This window comes from Somniosus microcephalus, chromosome 8, assembly GCF_052327205.1.
Source record: "Somniosus microcephalus isolate GS21.2 chromosome 8, FLI_Smic_1.0, whole genome shotgun sequence".
Lineage (NCBI taxonomy): Eukaryota > Metazoa > Chordata > Chondrichthyes > Squaliformes > Somniosidae > Somniosus > Somniosus microcephalus.
The window spans coordinates 82070161-82082642 of NC_140994.1; the positions used below are offsets into that span (position 1 = coordinate 82070161).

The following is a 12482-nucleotide window of genomic DNA, read 5'->3' on the forward strand; positions in this document are numbered from 1 at the left end:
GGGCAGGCGGTCTAGTCATAGCTCCAGCAGGAAGGAGTTGGCAGTAATGGTGTAAATAGAATCCAGCAAGTCAGTGGGTACATGCATTCCATGGTGTGGCACTTAGCCAGGTTCAATCTCTGCTGGTTCAGCCAAAGTCAGTCAGACACCAGTGAGGGTGGGGTGCTACAATTGGTTTTGGGTCACTTGGCTAGGGAAGGGTTAAAACTATGCAGACTTCCCACTCCTAGTTATTATCCAGTGACTTCTGTTGGAAACTACTGGTGAAAGGACAGGATCAGGCTTGGCTGTTATGCCCCTATAATTGAATAATCTGCAGACACTCACTAGCTTGGCTACTTAGACATGATACTGCAGGGCTCATAGCTCCCACAAAACTGTACCCCTGCAGAAGTCATTACCTTTAGTAGATGAGGGAAGAAAACATTGGACAAAAAAAATCACCGGCCAACAGGATTACATGAATTATTTGCACATGACACGGAGGGTCACAAAGTGTTTTTTAGGTCTGTGTGGCTGTGAAACTTGAGTTAGTATAATGGCCAGGGTCAACAGTGAGAAAATAGTTCTGCCCTTTCGTTGCCAGAATTCATTGTTTATAAGTTAATTGGAAGTAGCTTCATTTTCTGTTTTACTGGGAACTGTTACAATGGGTATTAATTCTGAGGATTCTCATGACATACATTTTCTGTTTCAAGGGCAATACAAAGATTCGGTCCCTGGATGTGCCACAATTTGATAGCGAGGGAGTTGGCCAATTTCAAAAAAAGATAAACTTTAAAAAAAAAATAAAACTACACCTGACATTTAATTCAGTTTACAACCTTGGCCACACTAAAAAAAAATTAAGCATAATCCTTGATTAAAAGCCACATTAAATGTCTTCTCGAAATAAGTTTAATTATGTATTGCTTTAAATAAGAAAGTGACCTGCTCACTGGGATCTGCAAGTATTGCTCTATACTGGGATATTTGAAGGTGTAAAAGAATGCAGTTATGTTAGGGCTCCAAAATGTTTCACCACCACTCTGCCCCCTCCCTGAATAAGGAGTTTGGCACAATAATGTTATATTTCAATAAGAATGGCTGCCAATGTATTTTATAACCTGCATCAGGGAATTTCCTGCATGCAAGCAAATGAGAAATTAATTCAGATACAAACTCAATTATGACATAACCAGGTAGAAATTAACAGTGTAAGTCTCATTGCATTCCCACTGCCAAGAATAATCTTTTTTCCTCAGAGTATTGCCGCACAAAGTCGCTTCTATGTCCTAAATAGAGACATCAGCCTAGTATTGTGTGCTGTGCTCAAACATATTACTGTTAGAATCGGTTAGCAGAGTACAGCCAGTTTACCGCCTAGAGCTAAGTACTTGGACAATATAAAAATTTCTGATCATATAAAACTCATCTCTGTGCATATATACTTACCAAGTGGCTTCTGGAAAATTCTCTCTGATGAAAGCTATTTCTGACTAGGTCATGCAGCACAATAACATCAGCATAATCTGCATTGTTAATAATTGACAGGTCATCTTTGAAAACTCCTCTGGGTTTAACATGATCATGTTACACAAAGAATAAACTATGGATGGAGATATTGTTACAGATTTAGAGTACACAGAAGTACTCCGAGGTCATAAACTTCATGATTGAGACTCAGTTCTGTCATCAGAACTCCAAAATTCTATTAACCTTGTAAAATAACCATCTTTCATTTAAAAAAATCTGCAAATCTGCAAGTTATTATGAGCATTATTACATAAACTTCCTCTATTTTAAGAGGTACTAATGTATTTAAAGTAGAATCTCCATTAAAATACCAGTGAAAGGAATCTCACAAGTGCAATATCACTTACTAATTTCCAGGCTATAGTTTTCTAAGAATAGAAATGACTTGTTATGTCAAGAGGTATTTTAGGGTATATTCACGCTACAAGTTTAGTGGCTTCACACTGACGCTCAACTTGTGCAATATAAATCTGTTAAGGCCTGAACTGGCAACGAATCAAAATGGAGCAAGGCCTCGCTCCTCTAGGTAGTCTCATTCTGCTTCACTCCTTTGTCAGATTGGGCCCGACTCCAGATCTAGGTTACACTTACACTATAGCTGCTGTGCGAATGCAAAGTAAAACCACTTCGGACAGAGATTACAGTTGTAGTGTAAAAGCATTCCAGAGTTAAACTAAAGCATGCACTTTAACATCTGACATCAGGCCAGCCAATGAAGCGACTGAAACAATTATTGTGACAATCAGTTGTGAACTGCAATTATGAGCCATTTAACTGCTGTAATAATGCCATGGCAGGTGTTTTTGGTTGTGCAATACTACTAAAGAATGGGGCAGCTTAAAGTAAGGAATGCCACGTTTACTAAAAATGTGCTGGAAACCCTACAGGAAGGGAAGGGAAGTGGAGAGTAGAGGCACTTTATGGGACTAATACCCATCCCCTCTCCCCCCACCCCTCCAAGAAGTGTCTGATGCACTACACATGGGAGGAGGTAACAGGAAGGGTGAATGCACTGGACTACGGGAGCTGGCAAGACATCAAAGAAAACAAAAAGATGTTGGACCAAGGTAAACCAATAATATTGTTTTACATTAGATGCATCTGTCCCAAGTACAAATGCAAAAAAAAACACTAACATTTTAATCTTTTAATGCTGGAAGATGTTAAGCAGTAAAGTAGGTTACAGTCCCTCCAGTAAGATTGAGACCATCCATTCAACTGCCTCTACTACTTCCCGCACCCCCACCCCACCCCTTCACCTTGCCCAGAAAAGACAAATTTCCCCCCCCAAGGCCCTGCCAGACGTGATCAGCTGTTTTTCTCTCCCATCTTCTCTAGACTAACCTTGTCCAAGAGACCCATCTCCTGCTCCCTTGACCCTATTCCCACTAAACCACTGACCACTAACTTCCTTTCCTGGCCCACAAGGCTAGCTGACATTGTAAATGTTTCCCCTCGCCTCAGGTACTATCCCCCTCCCTTTCAAGCCCACCATCGTCACCACATAGTCATTAAAAACTGTTAACTCAGCTCTAACCTCCCTTTCCTCTCTAAAGTCCTTGATGTCTTGTCACTTTCCAAATCCATGCCAACCTTTCCGACAACTCCATGTTTGATCATGATGCTCCAATCAGGTTTCCACCGTTGTCATAGCACTGAAACGGCCCTTATCAAAGTCATGAACTGCATCCTCTGTGACACTGACCATGGTGTATTTTCCATCCTTGTGCTCCTCAGCCTGTCTGCAACCTTTGACATGGTCGATCACACCATCCTCCTTCATTGTCCAGCTCAGTGGGATGGTCCTCGCTTGGTCACACTCTTACCTATCCAATCATATGCAGATTATCCTCTGCAATGGCTTTTCTTTCCATCCTCTGGAATCCCCCCAAGGATCTATCCTTTGACCCTCCTCTTCATTTACATACTGCCCCATTGTCTTCGCCCCCCCACCACCATCACCATAAACTTCGTACTCTCACCACCAACTCCATCCTCTTTCCCCTTCTCAGACGGTTTGCAACCTTGATGTCCTGATAGACCCTGAACTGAACTTCCAACCCTCTACCCTCTCCACCACAAAGACTGCCTACTTCCACCTTTGTAACATTGCCCGTCTCCGTCCCTGCCTTAGCCTATCTGCTGCTTTGTCTTTGGCAGGCAGCTGTACAGATGGTTTTAATCTTACTGGCAGGACCTATGTCTTTCTCACCTCCAGACTCAACTATTGCAATTCTCTCCTGGCCAAACTTCTATCCTTCATGCTCTGTATATAGGAACAGGTGTAGGCCATTCAGCCCCTCGAGCCTGTTCCACTATTTAATTAGATCATTTAATTAGATCATGGCTGATCTGTAGTTCAACTCCATTTACCCGCCTTTGATCTAAATCCCTTGATACCCTTACCTAATAAAAATCTGTCAATCTCAGTCTTGAAAATTTCAATTGATCCAGCATTCCCAGCCTTTCGGGGGAAGAGTGTTCCATATTTCCACTGTCCTTTTGGGTGAAGAAGTGCTTCCTGATTTCACTCCTAAATGCCCTAGCTTTAATTTTAAGATTGTGTCCCCTTGTGCTCAAATCTCCCCTGGAGGAAATAGCTTCTCTGGATCTATTCTTTCAAATCCTTTTATCATTTTAAACACCTCAATTAGATCACCCTTCAACCTTCTAAACTCAAGGAAATATGTAAACATTAGCTCATCCTAAACTCCACTGCCCATATTCTATACCGCACCAAGTCCCACTCATTCATCATCCCTGTCCTTACTGACCTACTTTCGACTCCCGGTCCCCAAACACTTCCAATTTTAAATGTTCACTCGTGTTTAAACTCCTCCATGGCCTTACCCCCATCCTATGTCTGTAACCTCCTCCAGCCCTACATTCCCAAGATCTCTCTGGTCCTCAGACTCTGGACTCTTGTGCACTGCCCCTCACGTAATACCTCCTTCTTTGGCTCAGCGTCCATTTTGTCTGATTACATCTCTGCAACATTTTTGTACATTAAAGGCACTATATAAATACAACAAGGGCAATGCATACATGGTTTAAATGGGTAGACTGAGAATATATGGTGGCAATTAACAAGAGAATATGACAACCAGTACGTACAACAATTCTTAAAAGGAGTTTCACACAAGGAATGTACTATGCAGTGAAGATGTGTGTCTATATGGCACCCTCACTGAACTTTCAGCACTTCTGTACTATCGTTCTACTTGCAAGACAAAATGGCCTTCAACTGGCGAGAACAGATATGGGACAAAGCAATTTAAGTTTTGCAGGTTTGACTTGGTTTCAGGCTTCTATCACCTTGTCAGAGAGGTAGGTTTAAAGGAGGCGAGGTAGAGTGGCGAAGAGGTTTAGGGAAGGAATTCCAGAGCTTAGGTCCTTAAAACTTACCTCTTTGACCCAAACTTCACCCTAAAGAGACACAGTTACTTCCTTCCCAAGGGAGTGTGATACTAATTGGTCAGTAGACAACTGACATATCCTCGCCAAGTGGACAGCAGGTTGTAGGAGCTCCTCACGAGCGGTATGCTGAACAGCAGAACTCACCATAAAATGTGAGCGTGCATTGCAACCATACCCCTGACCACAAGAGCACAAACCATACCCTGTTGAACAGCAATTCTAGCAGTTGTAAGTGTGGTGCATAGCTGCATCCGCTTGCCTCTCTGCGACCCAGTCATGACAGGTGTTGAGCCTTAGATACAAGTGTGTGTTCTCGTACCTTGCCTCTTCCAACAGCTGTTGTCCCAAGTTTCGGAGTTTCCTCATTGGCTAAATGATGGACATCTACGTTCAGGCAGCTTGTGTTTGGCCAGGCACAAGTTCTGGATGCCCAAGTGTAGTGCTGCATACCAGCCTTACTTATCACTAACTGCTTAACACAGGTCATCACGAGGTGCTTTGGCAAAAAGACATGCTTACTGTGAGGCTGTTCTCCCTCTCCAAGATATTTGTTGACAGATTGTTGTAGGCTAGAGGTCCTCCACCCTCCAACTGCTTCCCTTTTTCCCCTTAATCTCTGGTCCTGGAACTCATTCATGGGCCCTTTTGTTGCATGCCTACAAGTTCTGAACCATGAAGGAGAAAAGTCTGAACATGCTTTATATGCCACAAACTTAACCTGCACTGAAACTTTGCCATCACTGAAGGAAATGACCTCCACTGCCAGAGGACAGTGTCCAAGCTGACACTGGCATCAAAATTAATCCTCAATTAGGACTAGTGCCTCTTGAATCTTACAACAAATTAACTTTTAAGATTCTCTCGAGTGATGTAATGCTGTAACACAGCAATCGCCGGTACCCACGGCCACATCCCACTGGTTAGCCCGTTGCTCAAGATGGTGCGTAGTGGACACTAGATCCCCAGCACAATATCATCTGCAAAAAGCATCGCAATATTCTGCAAGGAGTAGATTAGGTGATACATCTAAAACAAAGCACAAGCCGAAAGGGGAAGCACCATTGAAAATCATGCTGACTATATTAGCACACTGTGCAATGGATGAAATAAAGCCACTACAATAGATTTAAACATCATGCTGAATATTTATGTGTTACTGGTTAGAATAAAGCAGGAGCCCAACAAAAGATGAGAATAGATGGTATTTGAGGACCTGCACAGGATGGTGTAGTAGGTGGCGGTTGGGAAGTTTACATTGCAATTATGGACTGAAGCTTTAAAGAAATACTGTAGCTGTGGCATTTATTAAAAGGCACACCAGTCTTCCTTGCAGCATTGCTGGTTCAGTAGCTAACTCCTCATTGTCACTTGAATTCTCTTGCTCTACCAGAGTTTTACCACCCTGTTCATTGACATGCAGGATAAGGCCTGTGCAGGATGATGTTATGGAGGCTACACTGTAAGGTATTCCTGCTCAGTCAAGTCATCCTAATCTCTGCTTTAAGATCCCATCAGCATGTTCAAAAATCATTCTGTTTGTAGTATGAGCCTTATTTTAACCTACGCTCAGTTTCTGTCCATGGTTGATGTAAAAATGTCGTAAGCCATAGCTGCAGAAAATAGTCTTGGTCTCCCAAGAGCCATGCTTCCTCTTTTCCCTCCCCTTCAAATAAGGGTGACAGATGATTGCCTTAAAAAAGGTTTTGAGAGAGCCCCTGCATGATGAGATAGTGGTCTTATGCCAGCTGGACACAGAATAAATTTATTTTTAGTTCATATAGGGCAATGGCAATATGGGTGCAATTGATGATCACCTAGCCAAAGAAAGATCTGTAGGAATGTGAATGTCCCACCACACGGCTGCTGTTGGACAGTGATGATAGCGGTGAGGTTGGTGTCCATGCTCAATAATGCATACATTACCTCCCTGACCTTCTGTGGACAGCAAACTGGTCAACGCTGCAGATATCCTTAGTGCTAGCAGATGCAAGCATTAACAGCCACAGTGATTTTAACAGTAACTAGCAGCGTCATTTAATGTTACATCTTGTCCATGGGTCCTCCTACATGAGATGGCACAACTCCTTGCTAAACCGCAGCCTTGACTGAGGCATTGCTCCTTTCATTCCCAAGTAACTGCACCTGGTATTGTACACTTGGTTTCCACCTGACATCACGTGCAGTCATTTCCTACTCTTGCTGCTTCGATAGTTGCAGTGCTAGCGGAGCACTGAATCCAATTCCCATTGTATCCAAATAAAGTGTAGGCTTGAGCTCACCTTTCAGTAATCAGTCAAGTAAACTGATTACAGACTCTGTAGCAACACTAGTCACACGAGGGCAAGCAATGCACCTTAGATGTGATGCATTAGCACTTGAATATGGCTTGCTTTCAACTTTAACCATTTATGTCGGTAATAACAATTAATTACCCTAATGGAAGCTTTTATTGTTGAACAGCACAGAAGAGCAATTTGGCAGAAAAATAATAGGTGGGAAGTGTGTGGTAAACAGCAGTCCCAAATTTACTGCTCAATAACCCACCAATAGCACAGGTGTCACAGGTAGCACTGAACACCAACGGTAATCCCTTGTTTTGTTTCTCATGGACGTTATTGGCTTTGCTGATTTTCCATCAGCCCCTAATTTTCCAAGTGCTAATCTATATCAAAAAAAGTATCACAAAATAAAAACAATGGCCTTTAAATTGTGCTGCAGGGCAATGGGTGCAGACACTCAACATGTTCTCCTGGAATTCCTCTCTCAACTTTAGTGGAGGCATTAATCCATTTAAAACAAACAGATTAATGCCGCTGCTAAAATAGCAAGAGGAATTCCAAACACTAAGAATTCAAACCCATCATCCCACAGTAACTTCAAGGCCAATATATTAATGACAACAATTTTACTAAATAAAACTATGGTTTGACTATCATCACACTTGTGTGTTTATTACAGCAAGGCCAATTTGAACTTTAAATTCTAAAAATACACAGTGAGATTCAAATGAAAACTCTCTTAAATTAACAGATTCAGCTTTAATATTAACATTTGCTGACTGCAATTAAAGCGTCTATTCAGCCTTCTTTTTTGAACTATAGGTGTGCCTTCTGTTAAGTATTTGATTTGGTTTGTAATAATTTTTCTTTGTAAACATTGTCTTGCAGAATTACTTCCATCTATATCATACAACATGACTTCAGAAAGAATATTGTCACAACTTTTGAGAGGCTGCTTATTTTCAAGAGGTCCCCTAGGGAATGCAACTCTTAACATTATCTGCAGTTTAATTTAACTCTTGGTGTACCGTGGGCGATCTCACAAGGTGACAAATGCAATTGTCCCTTTCTATTCAGTACTTGTTTCCCAAATGATGCTCCCACTTCCAAAATGGGAGAGGATCAGAATAAAGTAACTTGGGTATTTTAAGCTTATTATTTCAAGAAAATAAATAGGGTAGCTACATTTGATATCAATGGAAAGTAGAAGTGTTTAAAATTGCTACACGGAATTATTGCAGTAACAAGTTACTCCAGATTTGAGAAACGTTATTACTGTAATAAGTGTTTATTTAAAAGGTCAGCGTGACAGCTGAAAAGTTTAAGAAGTGGCGGGTCTGAATTGTCTGGCATTTCCCCGAATCTGCCGACAACCCAGGGGTAAAAAAGACGAGAGCGATTACAAAAAGAACTATCTGCGCCTCATTTAAATCGCCTTGGGGTTTACCCCGGGGCATATCCCGTCAACTCAAACTGGCCGATCGCAACGTCGCGAACTCCCCTTCGCAGTTAACAGCCCGAACAAGGGGCATGGCCAAAATTGAGGAAGCAGCGCTTCCAATGCACCCACCCCACCCATCCATCCATCCCCAGCTGTGGTCCAGGGCTGCAGCAGCCGAGCTTGCAGGACCGCTGCCCGGCGGTGGTTGCCACAGTAACGCACAACACAGCGCGCGCCGCTCCCACCGGCCGGCCGGACACCCCAGTCCCGGGGGGGGAAGGGCCTTGAATCGCAGCCCCTCGAACCCCCCGTAGAGCAACAAGTTTACCGGGGGGATCGGGGCGGCTCAGTCACCGCCTCGCGTGACAGCACAAACTTTGATCAATTTTTACAAATCAACTCCCCTCCTCCCAAGCCGAGTAGTTCCCGGCGAGTTTCATCGTCCTTCTCCTCCTCTCGGCGGGCGGCCGCCCCACCACCTCAACATCCCGCCTTACCGTCGTCTCCTCAGGTCCGCGATGTACTCTCTTCACCCCCACTTCGGACCGTAGCAAGGTAATGAGCGGCGGGAGTGGGGGTGGGTGTCAAGTCAGCGTGCCCGGCTCATTCCGCCGCCGCCGCTCTCGGTTCCCTTCTCCTCCCTCCCACCCCTCAGCCGAAGTCAAGTGAAAGGTGGACGGATGGCATCCGCGAGCTGTTGTCCTGTCACAGGGGGAGGGGGGAGGGGCGCGCGGCTGTGGGAGAACCAGCTCCCGCTCCCGCCCGGCGCACGCGGCTCCTGCCGTCACTCAGCACCGGGCGCGAGCCAGCCAGCCAGGCGCGCGGCTCTTTGTGACGTCAGCGCCCGCCGCCCGCTTGTTTATAACCCGCTGCCCGGCTCCATTCATGAAAAGCGTGCGTGCGTGCGTGCTGCAGGTCTGCTGTTGGGGGACTGAGTGGTTGTGGCAAGCATGAATGTGACGGGTGTATTGCAAATGGTGCTGGGCAATACTAAAGCCCGAAATTCCCCTGATTTACGCTCTCACATTTGTGCGTTGCGTGCTAATAAAGCGTTAATCGGTTAGGACTTGTTACAAGTGAAGCCTTACATGCAGAATCTACCGCTTCACTCCATCGGGTCTAACAATAACTACCCGAGCACCGAGTAATGGACAAATTCAAGGGTATAAATCGGCAAATTCGTGCTTATATTGTCAAGCATTGCTTGTCCTGAAAATCAGAAGGAACGTCAACATCCATCCTTATCTGGCGCAATATATTGTTATTCAGGGCTATTTTTAAAAAAAAGGTGTACTTAGAACTCTCAAAAGTCAAATTCCTTTAATACTTTCCGCATTTGTTGCAAATTAATGTATTCTAAAGTAATGCTACATTTCGTTTGGGTCCAGTTAGCCGAACAATCATAAACTTAGCGAAACTGTTATTGTTTATCCGTGTAGATTATTAATAGGAGGGACCTTGCGTTAGATTTGTCATTTTACTCGGCGTTAATAATTTGTGACATTTACCGCCAGACTATGCCAATTTAGAAGAGAATTTAACTAATTCATAACATTTTTTAAAATAATTAAATCGGAACGCTCCTTGTCTGATCTGCACTCCCAAGGGCAATTGAGCAAAATCCAGAGCGCAAAAGAAAACAAATGTGTTTTATTTGTGTAAACAATGCCCAAGCTATTGTCCCTTCTGTGCAGCCGAGCTGCTATCCCGTGGCATCCCATTTCTTCCTTCGCTTATGATGCCAATATCCGAGAGACACCCTCATCACCAAAGGCTATAAATGTCGAGCTTTATTAGGAGGCAACGTTCTGTCTGCAGCCATGGAGTGGACTCGCTGAAGCACGTCTGTCACCCACAGGCATTAAAAGATTAGTGTTTCCTCAGTTAAAGTCTTTCAGTCTGATCGACTGGACTGAAAGACGAGTAAAGGTTTCATGTCGCACGCTCCGCCCAAAAATTGTTACCTCTTTCATTTTGTTACTGATATCACCACCTTTTATGATCAGTTTTTTTAAATGGGATTTCTTCCAGCTTTAAATTTACTTTGCAAAATGCACATGGCATCTGCCTCTGGTTATATAAAAAAATCCAGACAAAAAAACATTAACGTCCAAGGGCAAAAAATAAACCTTAATGCAATTATCAAATGGCAATGTCACTAAAAACTGTCAAAGATTGCAAACATATTTTATCAAACTGTAGAGATTCACAAAGATTAAGTGACGCCGTCTAATCAACTATTCTTAAGACTGCACGTATAGTTTATTTATAAATTGCTTAAATATTTGAGCAGTGACTCGCTCCCCCGCCCCCTCCCCAATCCATTGTGTTTACAGAATAGATGTGGGGCTGACACCGTTTCCGCATAGACTGCGAGTCTGTTTCCCCACAAATACTTAGATCTGTTCTCCTGTTAGACAGCTACGTGAAGTGATTCTGATTCATTGTAATTACTAATTTATTCAGTATCTCACCCCTCTTGGTTCATTATGAAAGGAGAAATATTTCCAGGTCAAATCATTTCATGCTAATCATTCAGGCGGCAATAGTCTGGAAGATTGTCGGTTCAAGTCTCACTCCAGAGATTTGAGCACATGTTCTAAGGCTGACACTCCAGTGCAATATGAAGGGAGTGTTGCACTGTCGGATGTGCGGAATTTTTATGGCCCTCTCAGGTGGCCATAATAGACCCCTTGGCACTATTTTAAAGAAGAACAAAGGAGTTATCCCCTGGTGTTCTGGCCAACATTTATCCCTCAATCAACATCACTAAAACAGATTTATCTGGTCATGTATCTCAATGCTGTTTGTGGGAGCTTGCTGTGTGCAAATTGGCTGCAGCGTTTCCTACATTACAACACTTCAAAAAAAAGTACCTCATTGGCTGTAAAGCGCTTTGGGACGCCCTGAGGTCGTGAAAGGTGCTATACAAATGGAAGAACGTTATTTATTTTATCAGAACGTTTTGTTGGTTTGAGCCGAGGTATACTGTCCTGTGTCGCTGTCTAGTGTGGGGAAAATAGAGCGCTGTGCATGTGTCGCTGCGCAGGCTGGCATCCAAATACCTGTCAAATTTTAATGTTAGTGGAGAACTGAGGGGCCAGTCATTATAGACAACCTGCAAAATGATATAAAATATGTTGAATAATTGGCTTATTGTAGACTACCAGCTCATACACATTAATCCTCTTGCTATAGTTAAGGTTGAATTTCTTCCATACAAATCAAGCCCCAATGTGATTAACCTTTAAGTGTCAGCTTGGCTCAGTGGTAGCACTCTTGCATCGTGGGTTCTACGGCCCATTCCAGGGTTTCAGCAAATAATCCAGGCTGATGCTTCAGGACAATACTGAGGGAGTGCTGCATTGTTGGTGATGCCCTATTTCAGATGAGATATTAAAATGAAGCCCCGTTCAGGTGAATGTAAATGATCCCATGGTGCTTTGTCAAAGAAGAGTAGGGAGTTCTTCCTGTGGCCTGGCTAACATTCATTGCTCACCCATCACTATCAAAAAGAGATTAATTGGTCACTCATCCCATTGCTGTTTGTGCAACCAGGTATGCACATTGGCTACTGCATTTTCCTACAAAACAATAGTTGCTACACTTGAAAAGTAATTCATAGGCTCTGGAGTATTTTAAAATGTCCTGAGGATGTGCAAACATATGAAAATGATGACAGGAAAAGACCAGCTGGTCCATCGAGCTTGTCCCATACAGTCATGGTGCAACTGAGCGTCTTGATCCGCCTTCCCCTGCACCCACCAGCAGCCAATGTTAGGAAAGAAAAAGAAAGACTTGCATTTATACAGCACCTTTCATGACCACCG

The 12482-nt window shown here is 43.4% G+C and overlaps 1 protein-coding gene and 1 long non-coding RNA gene across 4 annotated transcripts in view; one reads left to right on the forward strand and one right to left on the reverse strand.

The window, feature by feature from the left end:
- Window positions 1–12482, reverse strand: part of rhobtb1 (Rho related BTB domain containing 1) — an 85974-nt gene that overhangs the window by 64505 nt on the left and 8987 nt on the right. Inside the window, exon 1 of one of the 3 annotated variants that reach the window (XM_085994948.1) lies at window positions 9150–9398. The exons of 1 other annotated variant lie outside the window; for it this stretch is intronic. The gene's annotated coding sequence lies outside the window, so the exon portion shown is untranslated. Of the gene's footprint in view, window positions 1–9149; window positions 9399–12482 lie in introns of those variants that run through there. One more of the 3 variants, XM_085994954.1, reaches the window with a different exon arrangement.
- The window catches only part of LOC147113671 (uncharacterized), a 33371-nt gene continuing 29707 nt past the window's right edge, over window positions 8819–12482 (forward strand). The window contains exon 1 of the long non-coding RNA XR_015079256.1: window positions 8819–9207. This is a non-coding gene — a long non-coding RNA (uncharacterized LOC147113671). The remainder of the gene's footprint in view (window positions 9208–12482) is intronic.